The sequence below is a fragment of the Macrobrachium rosenbergii genome, chromosome 21 (genome assembly GCF_040412425.1).
Source record: "Macrobrachium rosenbergii isolate ZJJX-2024 chromosome 21, ASM4041242v1, whole genome shotgun sequence".
NCBI classification, from domain to species: Eukaryota; Metazoa; Arthropoda; class Malacostraca; order Decapoda; family Palaemonidae; genus Macrobrachium; species Macrobrachium rosenbergii.
Genome location: NC_089761.1, coordinates 42,501,773 through 42,518,709, shown reverse-complemented (window position 1 = coordinate 42,518,709; position 16,937 = coordinate 42,501,773). Strand labels below are relative to the sequence as shown.

Sequence of the window (16,937 nt, the reverse complement as noted above, 5' to 3'; positions counted from 1 at the left end):
ACCTGGTACTTGGAGATTGTAGGGGGTCGTAACGGAGTCTGAGAGGGCCATTTAAGACACTGAGTGATTTTATCCAGAAAGAATAGCAACTGGACCCACTCCCAAGGGTAAAATGCATGTAGGGAAGATAATATATTGTATAAATAGGTTTTTAATTTTTTTGTACAATAGCCAATCATTAACAAGCTTTCTTGCGAGCTACCATCTGTTCATGAGTACCAAATTGTAGCTATGTTAATTACTAAAAAGCTGTCAATGATGTTTTAACAAAGGGTTTCCATTACAAATCTCCATTTCCGCGAAACCGGACAAAAATATCAAGTTCTCGACCTGATTTCATTTCCCATTCGTAAAAAGATCAGAGCCCCGTCGATAGGAATGGAAAGAGCAAACGGCATTGTAAAATTGGACGGCCCTTAATGACCATTTAATGAAGCTGGAGGCCTCTTTGTGGCGTCACCTCGCCAGATAAAGAGAGAGAAGAGGCGAGAATCCCGAGAAATGTCAATTTATGAATGGGAGAAACTGTGGAGAAGACCTTTTGCGATGGGTAGATTATCACTTTAGTTACGGATCTACCTTCCACAATGGATTTATCAGTTGGACCCAAGACCGTTCCTCCTCTTCTCCTCCCCTCCCCTCCCCCTCCCCCTCCCGCTCCCGCTCCCCTTGACATACACATCCCCATCCCCTATCCTCTCTCTGGTATCTCCTTCCCTCCGAGTATACCCTTCGGAGTTACAATGGAATCCTATGGCCTCGCTGGAGTCACAAAGGACTCCACCACCAAGGATTCCTTTCTCTGAAGGAGTTTCTGGTTGTGGACTTCTGCCGACACAAAACATCAATATGGGATAGATTTCTTAGTTGACAAAAGGGGAAAGTGAAGACAGGTAAGAGAAGATGGAGAGCGAAAGGTATGAGAGAAATAAAAGTGAGATGGTAAAAAAAAAAAGGTAGATATAAGGATAAATGAGTTTAGGGAAAGGTAAAATTTATGGAAGTCAAGTGAACGAAGGCTAATAATGAAAAGAAACGGATAACAAATGTGAGGAAGAATTTTGATACTAAGCATAATCGAATTCATATAGTCTACAAAATGTACAGTGAATATTACAAATAATTTGAATAGCACAATGATTGTGATAATTCCGTATATAATTAGTCTGCTAAAACTGCTGTTTAATTTACCAGGGTTACTTAAACTGAATGCATATGTTAAGGATTATATATTATATGGTACAGCTTCTTTATTTACCAAAATACAAAACATTAATTTTTTAAATTGTACATCCTTTTAAATAATTTCCGAAACCAGCCGAAACCTTCAGTTATTAGCAGTATGTATGAATACTCAAAATTAACTATTTCTGAAATCAAGTACAGTTTTCCAGTACTCTGTTAGGTATCATTTAAAAGGAGATAGCACGTCAGTTAAAGATATTTTCATCTAAAGTCAAATGCACGTAATATCTTTCCCTCATGGTGTATAACGTCTTGCATAATTTTACCAAGTGCTGCAGATTGCTGTTTTTTAAAACAAGCAATTTTTTTTCCTATTCAAGGTCAACCTAGCTGCAGCCCCTTTCCTTCCTTTTACTGTATCTCCTTTCATATTCTTTCTTCCACCTTACTTCCCACCCTCTCTTAACAACTGATTCATAGTGCAACTGCGTGGTTTTCCTCCTGTCACACCTTTCAAACCTTTTACTGTCAATTTCCGTTTCAGTGCTGAATGACGTCATAGATCCCAGTACTTGGCCTCTGGCCAAAATTCTATATTCAATTCTATTCAAGGTCAGTTTTGTTCATGAGGAAACCCAGTGTTAATCTTTATTTAAAATGTAGCCCAGATTTTTTAATTAAATAAATACCTCGAATGAATGCATCCTTTTTACGACTTGAACCAAAATCTACTTCCCGCCTTGCTACTTGGCACACATGTTGTGTATTTTGTTTTTAAGGAGAGGTCTTAACGAGTTTTATTATTTATGAGTGTACTAGGCAAAATGCTTCAAGTTTTTTCGATTTAAGTCATTTAAATTGTTTTTTACATTTATGTTATCATTACTGATGCTTTCAGAAGTATTTTAGTCCTTTGTTCTTTATGGATGTTTTTGAGAGGTTGGTTCGCACCCAAACGTGATAATTACCATCGTTATGTATTGGTGTTGTGCTTAGTTTTATGAAGGAAATAGATACCCATCCCTTGATATTTATTGCCCCTACCAATCTTTAATGTGGCCGTTTGATAGGGACGATTGCCACATCTTAAAAACTGCGAAATTGCAAGTTGATTTAGATTAACCTTAGTTGAGCATTTGATTGTTAATATCTAACAATACTTAACAACATGATAATATTCTTAATGTTCTATTCTAATATTATTGAAACCAACAAATATTTAAAATTTCATATGATTTCTTTAGGGTGGCTAGGTGATCATGGTGAACTCCTAACTTAGGAAATAGATTGATTTTATATGCACAAGAAGGACTTTAAATTATGAAAGTTGTTTGTTTTTACCCATGTCCCTGTTACTGTTGTGACCAGGAACAGCCAGCTTGCAGTAAATGTTTAAAAATCAGTTGGCTGTACGGATCCATTGATTTATACGTGAATGTACGTATTAGGGGGAATGATGTATTGGAGAAAAGTGTCAGGTGCCTAGTGCGACCGCAGAATCAACATATAGAGTAAAGGATGAGTGTATGAGACAGTAGCGAGACCAGCTTTGATGTATGGAGCAGAAACATGGCCGGTAAAGAGAGTGCGAGAGAAGAAATTGGATGCGGTAGAGATGAAAATGCTCAGGTTGATGCGTGGAGGTTCAAACATGGACAGGATCAAAAATGAAAGAATAAGAGGAACTACTAAAGTCGCAGAACTATCAAAGAAGGCCCAGGAAAGAAGACTGCAATGGTATGGCCATGTGATGAGAAGGGATGAGACATAATACGTAGGGAGGAGAGTGATGCAGATGGAGGTGGCTGGTGGGTGAGCGAGAGGAAGACCGAAGCGAAGGTGGATGGATGTAGTTAGAGAAGGTCTCAGAGACAAACTATTGTCAGAGGACGATGTGTTTGACCGAGCCAAGTGGAGGAAAGCAGTCAGAAACATCGACCCCACTTAGAAGTGGGAAAAGATGCAGAGAAAGAAGTAGTACGTATAGGGTTAATGCAGTAAATGAAGCAATTTCTGGAAGAATAGTGTACCGGATGTTTGAAAGTTTAGCGCTACATCTGTATCCACATACCCCATATTACTTTAGGTTCTTTGCAGCGTCCCTTCGGTCCCTAGCTTGCAGCCTCTTTCATTCCTTTTACTGCACTTCCTCGTTCATATTATCTTCCTCCCATCTTACTTTCCACCCTCTACTAACAGTTGTTTCATAGTGCAACTGCGAGGTCAGGTCTTCCTCCTGTTACACCTTTAAAACCTTTTTACTCTCAATTTCCCCTTCATCGCTGAATCACCTCATAGGTCCCAGCGCTTGGCCCTTGGCCTAAATTTCATATTCCAATTCCAATCCAAACCTTTAACAATAGATACAGTGATATGAAGTCTCTAATACATTATAACTCCCACTCTAGTTGTATTTTACCATGGTGGTCATTTGTACCAAGTATCAAGTCAATGTCCTTTATTTTATCACTACCATCAGTCAAATATTTATCAGCTAATTTGAAGCCTTTTTTGGCAAAGGCCCTGGCCACTTCTGAAATTCCTGGCAATGACAAATTTATATCTATGCTTGTCACACACAATGCATGTATTACACAAGCCTTATCATCAAAGTTGCACTTTAATTCAACTATCTTGGATTTATACTTCTTACTTGAATTAAAACCATTGACTGTTAAAGAGACATTATCTTCTAACACTTTCAACTTATTATCACATGCAAGTTTTTCAGTTACAAAACTGGTCTGACAGCCACAGTCCTTTAAACCTCGAACAAGGGCTCCATTCAACATTTCACAGGTAAAAGTTGGCAAAACAGAGGCGCCATCAGAGGTATGCAAAGCCTTAGTTATAATCATCACATCACTCGAGGTTTCCTGTGTTTTGATTTACCTGCTTTTACTTCCTTGCCACCTCTCCCATTCACCTGTAGTTTTTCATCATGAGATTTTTCACCTTGATGATCACACAAAAATGAAAAGTGCCAACCCTTACAAAAATAGCATTTCTTAAAGAATTTAAACTTGCATTTGTCAGTGGTATGTCCAATGTTAGCACATTTCTTGCAACCATTAAGTTCTTCTAAGCGTCTCAGCTTATGCTCTGGTTCTTTATATTTTATACACTTGTGTGTTGCATGGTTTTCCTGGCAAAGAGTGCACCTTTTCCTCGGAGAAGCGGCGTCAGCAGTACTAATTCTGTTAGTTTCATTATCCTCATATTTAACATTAACTGCAAGTGATGTAGAAGATTTTCCTCCTTGTCTCCCCTTTCATTAAACTTTCTTGTGACGTCCATATAACGTTCAGATGCTTCAAAGAATTTTTCCTTTATCTCCTCAAGTGATGGACGTACATGATTAGTCACATTTACCAGCTGAGCTTTAAAGGACTCATTCATGCCTTGCCAGATGAAATACTGCAAAATATCATCTACTTTGATTTCCAATGTAGAAAAGTTTCAGTTACATTAGTAATTTTTCCAATATAGGAAAAATGATCAGTACCGTACTCAAGCTTCTTTTCACTTAATTGCTTAATTACATTGAATTTCTGCAGTGAACGAGAAGCCAGTGCTTCTTTAAGCAATTTCTTAGCATCAGTATAAGTCTGCTTTGAAATTTCAAGATTCTCGAGCAAAATTGAGGCTCTGCCTGATACCTGTTGCTTGAGAAGTAATAGTTTATCCCTCTCAGTGTAAGAATATGTGGCAATAGCCGATTCAAACTCAACAAGAAATTTTTCAACATTTTCACTTTCGGTGCTAGCGTAAACCGGAAGTGGAACTACAGAACTCTTCAAGAGACTTCTTGCGGTCTCAGAATCCTTGGCCTCAGGCTTAGAATCCATCAGTTGCAAAACAGCAAAACAGGTATTTAATTTATCTGAGTAATCATCACAAGACTGCAATTCTAATAAGAACTCCTCGTCATTTTTTCCCGTCTCCATACAAAGACTTCTGATTACAGTATTAAGACTGTTCAACTGATCACTGTACGTAACCAGTTTAATTTGAACAGCCTTGCACTCAAGTTTTATTCATACTCGTGAATTTATCATGTTCATTAAACAACCGCGTTACTTGGCCACGAATATATTTACGAGTCTTTAATTCTACACTCATTTCAATAAAATGTAAAGGATAGACCATGGACCCACAAACAAACGAAACCCCAACCCGGAAGCTAACCAGACAGCAAAAACAGCACCTTACTTAGGCCCCACGTTGGGCGCCATCTCGAAAAATTTACTACGTAATTGGAAAATTAATACAAAGAGCAATTTTCTTATTTCAATGAAACCTTCATAAAATTATGAACTTTAAAAACTTTAATTAAAGAACTAAGAAATTGAATAAGATATAATAAAATGGTTTCATGTATTGCTGCTCAAATTAAAACCAATGCTGTTGTTACTGCTGTCGAAGATGATCGCCTTAAATGGAGGTCAAAGCGATGGTCAAGCATCTCCAACTTCCAATTACCATTTTCAAGAACCCCTAGATAAATATAAAATACCAAATATCAGTTACACTTCAAATGGTAATTTAAACTATCGAAATCACTAATAAATTATTTAAACACAGGAATGCCATTCAAATATATGTATTGTATCAATAATGGATTTCACTTAACACTACCAAAATAATAATTACCTAAAGGCAATGGTCCACTTTGCGTATTAAGTATATTACTTGTATACAACAAGCCAAAATTACAGTAAGGCCGAACGAATAACCACCTAAGTAATAAAAACAACGAATGTAAATAAACGACTAATTAACATAAAAGTGGCAAAATGAGAAAATACCAAAATATGATACAACACTGAAATTATCTAACCAGCACAAAGTAACTGCAGATAAATGAATCTCTTAACTATGACTGGGAAATTATAATATGGCAATCCCATGAAAATTGTAAATGATATAAATATTATCCAAGGGTATATTTATTTGTGGGGGCTAAAAAGCAAAGCAAGGGACTTTTTATTATTAAATGAACTATGGATTATAAATCATAAAATTTAAATGACCTTTAAAAATGATGACGTACCTCACAACCCATACTGTCCGTGTATGCTGTTTGTAAATGCAACAAATCACAATTGCTGTGCTGGCTCTTGATAAGGCTTCCAAGCAGAAGGTAACGTAAGATGCGGATCCATGGTACCGATCACTTATTTTTTCACCATGACGATAAAGAGGTAAGTAAATCCAATGTTGTCACTGGTGAAGATGGTTAAGAACTACATTCATTTTCATTAAAAGCCGTCCACTTCTCCTTTCTGTAAGAAATGTATAACGAGCAGCAAATCTCTTCAACGACCCAAACCATCTTAATTTTTAACAGGTTATTAAGGAATTGTCATCATTTTATGTAAACAAAATATGTAAATACTTAAAATGCAAGTTAAAATTAAAACAATCATTTACAAACTTACCAAATTACCATATTATAAAAACAAAACAGAAAACAAAAAAAATGACTTAGTGTTATTTTTCAACATTTATTGTGTTAAGATTAAAAGTGATTTTTTTCTTTTGCCTTTTTTTTTTTTTGTAGCTAACTTGTGGCTCTTTTTCTGTTACGTTTTTCCGTAAGAATTTTATTCGTGGGTTATTTTTCTAGCACCAAATAATTAAAACCTTTGCATTAAGATGTGCTTGACAACCCTAGCTCTCTTGAAGCCAGGTTAGTGCCAAAGAATTTGTTTCTACAAATTGTTTGCTTACATGTTTTATTGTTGTTTGACGAAGTGGCAAACTATCCACTCTCTCTCTCTCTCTCTCTCTCTCTCTCTCTCTCTCTCTCTCTCTCACAGAATAGACTGATGCCTGCCTGCAGCTACAAATTCTCTCTCTCTCTCTCTCTCTCTCTGGATGGATGGACTGATGCCTGCCCCAAGCTACTCTCTCTCTCTCTCATTCGGAATAGACTGATGCTGCTCTCTCTCTCTCTCTCTCTCTCTCTCTCTTAATCCGCAGTGGCAGATTGTTGCCAGGACATTCTAAGCCACCATTTAATAAATCGTCGCCCAGAGCCTTGGTTTGGGTTAAACAGCTGCTTCAGATTGTTTACTTGAGAACTTAATCTCTCTGGTAATGCTGTGACTAACGTTGTTTTCAATCTTTTCTCCAGTCCTCTGATTGTATTTCTTTATTTACGTTCTTGGTCTAATTCTTGAGTTAAATATTTCTTTGAAAGTGAAAATGAGAGTCATAAATGAGTCTAGTGAAATTATAAGTCTTAGCCATTGCATATTGGAGGCATCAAATTACTCAGCTGTTTGATTAAGGACCAAAGAAACTTCAAATGTAGTTATATATCAGTATTCTGTTAGTACGTAGACTTGTCAGTACGTCTGTTAATGATAAGGTACAATATATGAATTAGTATGCAGAAAAAGGTTGAGTTGTCATAACAGTACACGTTTTATCTTTCCTGGAATTTCAGTCTAAACTTTTTATAGCACCAGCCATGTCGAGGAAAGTGTCTCATATTTTTTTATCTCCCTGCCAGATCGTTTTAGATGTATGTCTCTGTATATCTAACTTGCATTATTTCCTACAGCGTTGCATGTGCGACTTTACTTCGTATTGTATGCCTTCCGGAGGAAAACCAGTGAGTGGCGTCCTATAACAGAATCTGGTGGCCTCCACAGTATCAAATATGACTCTTGGGGCTCTAATACAAAAACAAAAACAAAAAAAAAAGTAGTGGTTAAGATCCCTATAAAATCAACTCTCCCCTGATCTCGTGTTGTATGTTGTTTTTTCATTCGAAGGCTCTATGATTCAGTTTATCTGGGATTAGCTGTGTTAAGAGGGATAGTGGGAGGAGATTATCTTCAAAGTTGACCTTGACCCAACCCTCAAGATGAAAATTGAAAATCAGAGCTCAGAGTTCTTCATCAAAGACCACTTGTAAATTTACTGTTTGATGGATACTGTACTGTAAATTTATTCGGGTGTACATAGAAAAATTAATCTCCTGGTTTAGCAATGTATTCTAAGCTGCACCCACCGATGGGTAAAAGAGTAAAGTAACTTGTGACAATTCCCAGCTGGTTTTCTATTTTCTTTCTCAAATGACATTGTCTGTGCTAAAGGTTGGGTAGATAGTGACTAAAGAAGCCAAGTTGGGAATGTATGAAAAGATTGCTGACGAAACTCCTTTGTGAGAGAAAGGATGGGAAATGTGTTGGTACGGATACTTGACAACAAGATTAGCCTATAGGTGTGAAAAGGTGGACGGAAGTGTTTTGGGGAGGTTTGGTCATGAAGAAAGAATGAAGACGATAGCTTGATAAAAAAAATCTGGAGGAAAGATGCTATTAGAGTTATTAGAAAGGATGGCCTTTACTATCCCAGGAAGCGGGAGAATGCTTCCAAAATAGAGGGGTGTAATGTAGTTCGACGTGCTTCTGGTGAGATTTAAGTGTTGGTTTATAAACTACCTAAATGATTTAATTTTTCCGCAGTGGCTCCTCTACAATTCAGGAGTTAAAACATGAATATTTTAGAGAGACCATTGTCGTGCTTTTTCTCGAGAGCCATCCCGTGTCATGGGAAAGTACTACATGATATGGAAAGTGATATATTTCTATAGTATGTATGCTTATAATAATACAATGTTAATTTTACCCATTTTTTTCACGAACAGGTGCCCCTTCGGTTATGTGTCTGTTGTAAATGATCGGGAGACAATTTGGAAACTAGTAAGAAAATGAAAGAGGAGACATGAGGCTGCTGTAGTGCATACCGGTAAGTACAGCATTTTATTGGATTTTTTTTTTATTCACAGGAATTTTAAAGGTGGACATCTCATCTCCTACTATAAGATCCGTTATTTCTCCAGAGTTAAGAACAAATAGGCCTACGTAGGTTAGCCGTTAATATACTGTTGTAAAAAATTGACTGGTGTCGTTTTTACCAGATACGTAGATAATTGTTATACCCAAATTGTCCTTCTTAGCTGCTCGATTTCTTTACAACTACACACTATTGTATCGTAAATCTTACAGAGAAACCCACATTAATCATTAAGCATTTTCCGAATTTCGTCTCTTATGTTTTTAACGAAATCTGCTAAAGAAACTGGGCTGTTTCCTGAGAGGGAAAAATATTCAGGGCACTGGCATTTTTGACCTCCTTTGTGGCCCATCTGACCCCACGACGTCCAGGTTAATGAATGCCTTTTATCAAGCCTGTAGATTTTTATCAGTTCATCTCCAGAAATCATCCTTTAAGAGCCCAATAATCCTTGTTAAGCCTTTCGTTCCAGAGCCAGTATCTATCGTGTACTTTCCCAATTCTCTTCTCCTCCTCATCCTCATCCTCCTCCTCCAAGTCCGTTTCCTCGCTTTTCTCTCTTTCTGTAAACATGACAGTTTTCATTAAGACAAAAATGAAAATTGACGTTGGGCTTGTCGAACCGTTATTTGATGTGAATATTCTTCAGTTTCATTTTTTGTGCTTTAAACAGTTGTGTTGATTGATTTAAATCGTAATTGAATGGCATATTTTAAATATGCTGCTCATAAATTAAAGTTAGATTTTTATATTCTGTATTTTATATTTGAATTTGCACATGCATCAGCATGGAGAGAGAGAGAGAGAGAGAGAGAGAGAGAGAGAGAGAGAGAGAGAGAGAGAGAGAGAAAACAAGGAAACTAAACGAAACAGAGGTTACCATCGTGGGCATTTCCGATCCAGGGCTCCCTGCTACCCTTTCGTCCTAATCCTAATTGTTTCCCAGACTTAATTTAGGCTGGCCATATCCCTCGTCTTAGTTCTCAAGAGGATTTCAGGGGAAATCTTCAAAAATAATCCGGTGGGTGTGCGTAAATCCTCAACTTCATTTTGTTTGGACCCAGGGGAGGTTTGTGATTCAGCTGTGGGCATGCTTAAAGCAAATGGAATGCCCATAAATCACTCTCTCTCTCTCTCTCTCTCTCTCTCTCTCTCTCTCTCTCTCTCTCTCTCTCTCTCTCTCTCTCAAAGGAAAGTTTTGGCTTCTTTGGACCCGTCGTGATCCATTGCCAATTAAATTTCTTTGTACTGTACTGTATCATTATTTGGTTTATGGATACTCTTCCTCTGACAAATTGTGATCACACATATATATAGTTATATGAATGAAAAGATTACTATTTATCCATGTAATGTACTATCCCGCTGTATAAAACGCAAGATTTAATTTTTTTATTTTCCTGTGTATAACACACACAGTCTACGGGATTTAACTCCACGTTTAACTTTAACGCTCCCGACAGTTATGTTGAGCCTTTTAAATATTTGCAGTGATTACAGTGCAATTGTACAATTACTTAAATATTGACGCCATTCTTGACAGGTCAGCTATACTACGTATTAGAGATATATAACAGGTCCAGCTTTTAGTTTAGTTAATTTTGGTCTGGAGACAAAGTTGTATTTTTGAAGTCTGCTGTACGAATTGATCCTTTATCAGAAAAGATGTGTTTTTTTTAATAATTGTCTTCATTGTTATTCCTAACAAGCCTTCTTGTTTCTTTTTTTCTTCTTTTTTACATTTATATTTTTTTTCTTCTTTTTTACATTTATATTTCTGTTTGGCTTGCATGCATCGGGTTTCGGGTTTCTTGTGAAGTGGATTATCATTAGCTCGTAAAATGTTGCTTTTGTTATTTTGGGGCTGTGTACTCAGCCCTGTTCTAGCAATATGAAGCACTGTACTTTCTACTAAGCCTGAAGAAGTTGTTGATAGCATATTATCCTTTCTGGAATGCGATCTGTGGAGATGAATGTAAGCAAGTGACAAAAGTTGCTAAAAAATTTTTTATCTTTATGTGACGTGTATTATGATTTGTGACGTCAGAGCTTTCAGGCAATCAACACAGAATTGTTACTTAAATTAAAACTAATTTTTTTCTTTCTTTGCAAAGTAAAAACGTATGTTACAAAAATATAATTAATAAAATTTAAGTATTTGATGAGTACTACAAGAGCAGTTGGTAAAACCATGAAATAGTGGTTTTGAGATAGAAGCTAGAGGAAGCAGTTAAAATAATGTAAAATGAGAAATTTGATGAAGCGATGCAACTCGAGTAAAATTGCGATAATAATGGGAACTGAAAATATTAAGAGATGTCTTCACAAACCCACCAGTATATTTTAGGCATCTTGAAGGAAATTTAGCCAAAGAAGCTTGCAGTGTTCAATGCACTGGGGATAGGCGGGTGAAGTGGGAGGTGAGTTTATATTTTGGTGCTGAATATTTATATACAGGAAATTAAGAAATATTCGCTGAAAATTTTTAGTAAATCTACAGCTATGTAAAACATCAGGAAAAAGAACCTTTAGATCTTAAGAAAATGAAGCTGTTGCAACTACAAATTTTCTCATTTAAATTCTTATATTTGTAATGTTTATTTCCAAATTTTTGGGGTGATAGGCTAAATAATTTCCATCAAATGGGAGTTAATAATGAATTATTATTTTTTTTACAGTAACACATTCTTTATAGCCAAGTATGAACTATGGCATTTCACTCAAAAGTTGTACATCTTTAGGGAAATCTTTAACTATTGAAAATACAAACGTCAGTAAAACTAGCTTTAGGTAATTGATTAAGTGCTGTTTTTTTTTATATTGAATTTCATACAAGGGTTGTTTGGAGTGTAGTTATTCCTTTCGAGTTTCCATCAGTATTTTTACTTTATCGACTGATCCTGTAAGTTGGTTAATGTAACTTTAAAACTAACTTTATATCCGACTTATTTTCAGATAAATATTAATATTACTTTCAGACAATTATTTCTTCCATTATAATAAGTATCCTGGCCGAAACCATACACCAATCTACATTTACAGCGTCTTGGGATTTCAAACTGACCTTTGGGAGGTCATCTCACTTTTCATTGTTTTAGTGTCACCCATAACGAATTATGCTTGTGTGTCTGCGTGGAGGTGGAATACTTCCTTTTTGTTTGTTTGTGCTTGGAACCTCATGGAAACAAGAGTGTAATGCTGCTTTTGTAAATTACGGTTTAATGGCAGATATTGATGTAAAATATTTATTAATACTTTACTGGTATTCATTATGAAAAGCTTGAATTTTTGTGTTTGTTTGTTTGTGTTAATGAGAGAGAGAGAGAGAGAGAGAGAGAGAGAGAGAGAGAGAGAGAGAGAGGTCTGGAGGGTTGAAACCAAGTTAGCATATTTTCCGTCGAACTGAAGGTGGGTTCTAATTAAGATGATTGATAATTAGTTTACAGATGAATATGCATAAACAAATCTATTGGAACAAAATAAATTTTCTCTTTGATTCCGCCATAAGCAGCTAACGTTTGCAATTATATTTTTGCCCATGGATTTTTTATGAAGCACTTCAGATTCGTCGCTTGTTTGAATATGCTATTCCATTCCCGTGGTGTGATTTTCTGATTTATTTTCCTGTCTCTACTTTCAAGTGACACATTTCCTGGTGGTAGTCATTAAAAAGTGCATGTACTATATTGCATTTCGTGGTAAATTTTAAAGTATAACTTCAGTCGTCTTTGTAATATTGTTCCATTTAAAAGCGAGCTCCCATTCCGGTTTAAACAAAGGTTTAGGATGGTTTTTCCTGTTGGTTCGAATAATTGGTATTTGAAAACTTGGCAAACAAGTTCAGCTGTTACTTAAGGTGTATACTGGTTTAAATCTCTCTCTCTGTCTCTCTGTCTGTCTCTCTTTCTCTCTCTCTTGCTAGGTATATATACAGTGTACTAGGGAAAACATGCGGACACAATCTCTCCCTCTCTCCATGTACAGTATATGTATAGTGTAAAACTTACGTACGTATCTCTCTCTCTCTCTCTCTCTCTCTCTCTCTCTCTCTCTCTCTCTCTCTCTCTCTCTCTCTCACATGATGCTTTTGTTTTTATTAGGATGACCCTTTGCCGGGACTGGTTCTTGCTATTGCAATAATCCCCATAATGTAATTCATAGGCTTTCGTCATATCAGACAGGATCTTCCTAAATATCAGCATAATTAATTATCCAAAGATTCTCTCAGTCATTATCTTAGTATGTAAAACTTATGATTATAAATTGGCAGTTATTGGAAAGAATTCTACAGCAGCGCTTTATGCATATGTTAAGTTCTACAACTACAAATTGCAACAGAGAATCTCCTTCCTCTTTATGTACACTTCAGTGCTCGTAATACATACATGTGTCTGTATGAGTAAACGCACAGCGGCAGGAATTTTTGTACGATTAAGTTAGTTTAAATTAGGATAAGTTTAAATTATGTCTACCTTGTTTGCGAGAATAGGAAGCGTGGAGAGGACCTCTGTAAAACCATCCCAGCCACCCGAAATCTGCCGAGTGTTTGTGTGGTACAAAAGACAACAAGCTCGGATTAGATGATTCACGATTGGGATTAGACAGACGAACCCAACAGGAGAATCCAAATTCATTAATACGACGACTCGCGGACTCAATAAACCCCGTCCGAGTAGATTTGCCCCCAGAGGAAGCATGACCTGCTGGGGTTCCGTTGGGTTTTACACTGATACCTGCGGGATACCGACGGCTTTCCAGCCCCTTCTCCTGAGGGGATGTCTCCGTGTGTCCTCTGGCGTATCGCGGGGTGTATCCCCTGATTGTTTACTTGTAGCTATGGGGACAAAGCTCTGGGTCGCCCAGTTTTCTTTTCTCGAGAACGATTAGTTCTTCTTCATTATCATCTCCCAGTCTGGTGCCCTCGATCTTAATTGTTTTCCCTTATCCTTTCTTTTTTAATCGTTAGTTTTTGGTGTTTGGTTGTTTATTGATGTCAGGGGAGGAGATATCTGTAGAGATATTTACACGTGAGTTTAAATGTACTGTATCATTCGGTTTGATGAGTTTCTCAGCTTTCAGAGAAATTGGAAAGGGTTACAGTAGCACTGAACATTTAAACAGTGTGGAATAGTCTGTTTTTAGATAGTAATGTTAGTAATGTAGTTTTATATAAAGTTTTGACAAAATATAGAGAAACGATCCAATAATATGAGTAAAACTGATTCTCTTTCCTCTTCGTCAATAGTAAGATTTTAAAAACGAAATATCATGGGGGTAAAAATTACCAATCAGTCTACTGGAGGTTATAATAAATTAACTCTTTTCAGTTTTTTTCGTCTAAACAGGTTACTGTGAGTACTTCACTTAGCCATAAAATGTCCTATTCTTTAGTCGTCCAGACAGACAGCTGAAAATAATATCATTCACTTAGCTGAAAGCTGAAAAATAACTCGTGTGGAGGTGAGAGTAACACTTTGGTGCGAGAACAGGCGAACTTATTTCGCCGCACGCCTTCATAATGAGAATTTATGGAGTATTCAAAAATTTTTCACCGTTAATTTTCAGTAATCAGTGCAGCTAACACCAGGGAGGACCTTGCCGTAACTGAGGCATTACAACTGGAAATTACAATTGTTACATTTACAAAGGAGGGGGTATCTATTCTGCTTTCACCAAAATTAAAAAAATTGTGGGTGGTTTTCATTTTGTTGAACAGATTCTGTTTGTACACTTTTTATTTTTATAGACATGCTTATTCTAATTAATGTACACAGCTTGTTTCCTTAGGATTAAAAATATATTTCCTTTAGCTTAATATATACATAGTATACATACGTACATATCTTACCCCATTCGGAGTTTGGAAAGCACTAAGGCTAAGAATCTAGTCCCCAGTGTATTTTCATAAAGGTTGTTTGGTAAACATTCCTGATTTTACTAATCCGTGTCAAATGAAACTCAAATGAAACATTCTTTCCTGTACTTACTTATCCCTGGATAACAGCCATTACTTTATCATTTCAGTATAAACTGTGATTGATGCTTCTAACAATATTCTTTGGTTTGCTTGTCCCTGCATACCAACTATATGTAAATATCTTTATCTTGTTTTTGTATTTCACTTCCTCTTGATTCTTCCTAATGAACACCAAATTCTTTTGGAAGCTTGAATTTCAAGTCAATGGCCCCTTTGGTGGGCTTGTTCCATATAAATAGGTTTCATCTACTGAATAATAATAATAATAATAATAATAATAATAATAATAATAATAATGATTTTTGTCCTTAATAATTAGCGATCTGCTCCTACAAGCAGGAGCCTATGCTAGCAAAGGTCCAGCTTTATATAACGATAATTGGTCTTGTCAAATCACCGCTGTTGTTATTTTTAGGATTTTTGTTCTTTTTTTTGTGTGACTGTTTCCTGAGCAAGTCTGAGTTCATTTCAACTCTTATTTTTTTATCCATTATACTAACAGGTTTTTTCCTTATCGAATTCATGGCTATTCTTGTGCAATTATTTTTATTTCTTCGCCATTATACTAACAGTTTTTTTCCTCATCGAATTCACGGCTATTCTTGTGCAATTATTTTTTGTTTGTTTGTCCCTGGATGCCAACTCCTGCTGTATCATCAACAACTGACAGCTGTTGTTCCTTGTTTGGGAAATACATCTTTCCTTGGGTAAATAAGTGCTTTTGTGGAAAGTTCGTAAACTACATTTTCTCAAGATCGCTCGCGATACGACATTCGATTGTGTTCCCTGAATCGAAATTTGATTGAGAGCTGTTCTATGAATGAACGGTCATCAGGTTACTGCTGACCCAACTGACCTGGGTTTTATTATTTCTGGAACGAGGTCATTACCTTTTTGCCCTTTATTTTTACCCAGGTGTTTTGGCGGTTATCACCAGGTATTATTGTTTAAATTTGCTTTGTTTGATTTCAGCAGATTTTGTTTTTTTTTATTTTTCCCGTATTCGAGCAACTCAAAATATAGAAAAACAGGTTCAAAATGCAACGTTAGTTCCATGCATTTTTTTCATTGTAAATAGAACTTTTATTTAAGTGTTTGATTTTAATTAAAAACACATAACGTCGGTTTTGTCAAAAGTATGAAGTTATCAGTAATAACATATATCTTACAAAAATCATTAGTTCGTTCATTCGTCGAAATACTTTGTTTTGCGTAGGCAGTCTAGTTTATAAAAGGTAGAAGTGACTTATAACTAAGGTTCCATTGTAGATAATACAATGAATTCTGTAAATAATAATAAATTAACAAAAAGGACACTTGACACCCAGTGGTTTTGCTACAAAGATTTTAATATTTTTTGCCCTTTTTCCGGTTCTGATGATGTATTCTGTACGGTAGTATTTTGGGATCATAGACGTATCAGTGGTATGCATGGAGTGTCAACTATACATTCATGAAGACTATTTTTCTTTATGATGTATGGTGTTTATTGTTTTTGTAATCTTTACTTATTTTGTGATAGTTTCAATTCCGATTTTTTCAATGTTTGAAATCGGTGTACAGTACTCCTCTATGTTGTAAGTTTTTTTTTTTTTATGTATTGTAGGGATGAGACATTTTCATTATCTTGTTAGGCAATTCCTTGGGAGAGTTTAGGATAATTTTTAATAATTTGTTTCAAAATAAATTGGCGGCATATTATCAAAAATATTGAATCTGTAGAGTCAGTAGCAATATTAGCTGGTATATTATACCAAAAATATTTAATTTATAGTAACTTTAGAAGTGTTCGTCCTCTGATATGTCACTCTGTTTTGATATTAGACTTTATTATTCTTTAATTCTTGTTATTTAATTATGTTTTTTCAAGGCGGTTGAAGGAGGCAGTGTAATCATTGCATTTCTTCATCAACAATATTTTGCTAACTTTTAAATTTTCTTTGCGATTTGCTTCGAGTTTTTT

At 35.9% G+C, this 16,937-nt stretch overlaps 2 long non-coding RNA genes across 3 annotated transcripts in view; one reads left to right on the top strand and one right to left on the bottom strand.

Annotated features, from left to right (window-relative positions):
* Nucleotides 1-16,937, top strand: part of LOC136850011 (uncharacterized) — a 330,286-nt gene that overhangs the window by 123,037 nt on the left and 190,312 nt on the right. For both annotated transcript variants that reach the window (XR_010856509.1, XR_010856508.1), the window contains one exon: nucleotides 8,849-8,949. This is a non-coding gene — a long non-coding RNA (uncharacterized lncRNA). The remainder of the gene's footprint in view (nucleotides 1-8,848; nucleotides 8,950-16,937) is intronic.
* Nucleotides 5,240-6,591, bottom strand: LOC136849592 (uncharacterized). Its single transcript, XR_010856332.1, has 3 exons — nucleotides 6,239-6,591; nucleotides 5,839-5,924; nucleotides 5,240-5,682 (listed from the first exon to the last, which is right to left on the bottom strand). It is a non-coding gene; the product is annotated as an uncharacterized lncRNA (long non-coding RNA).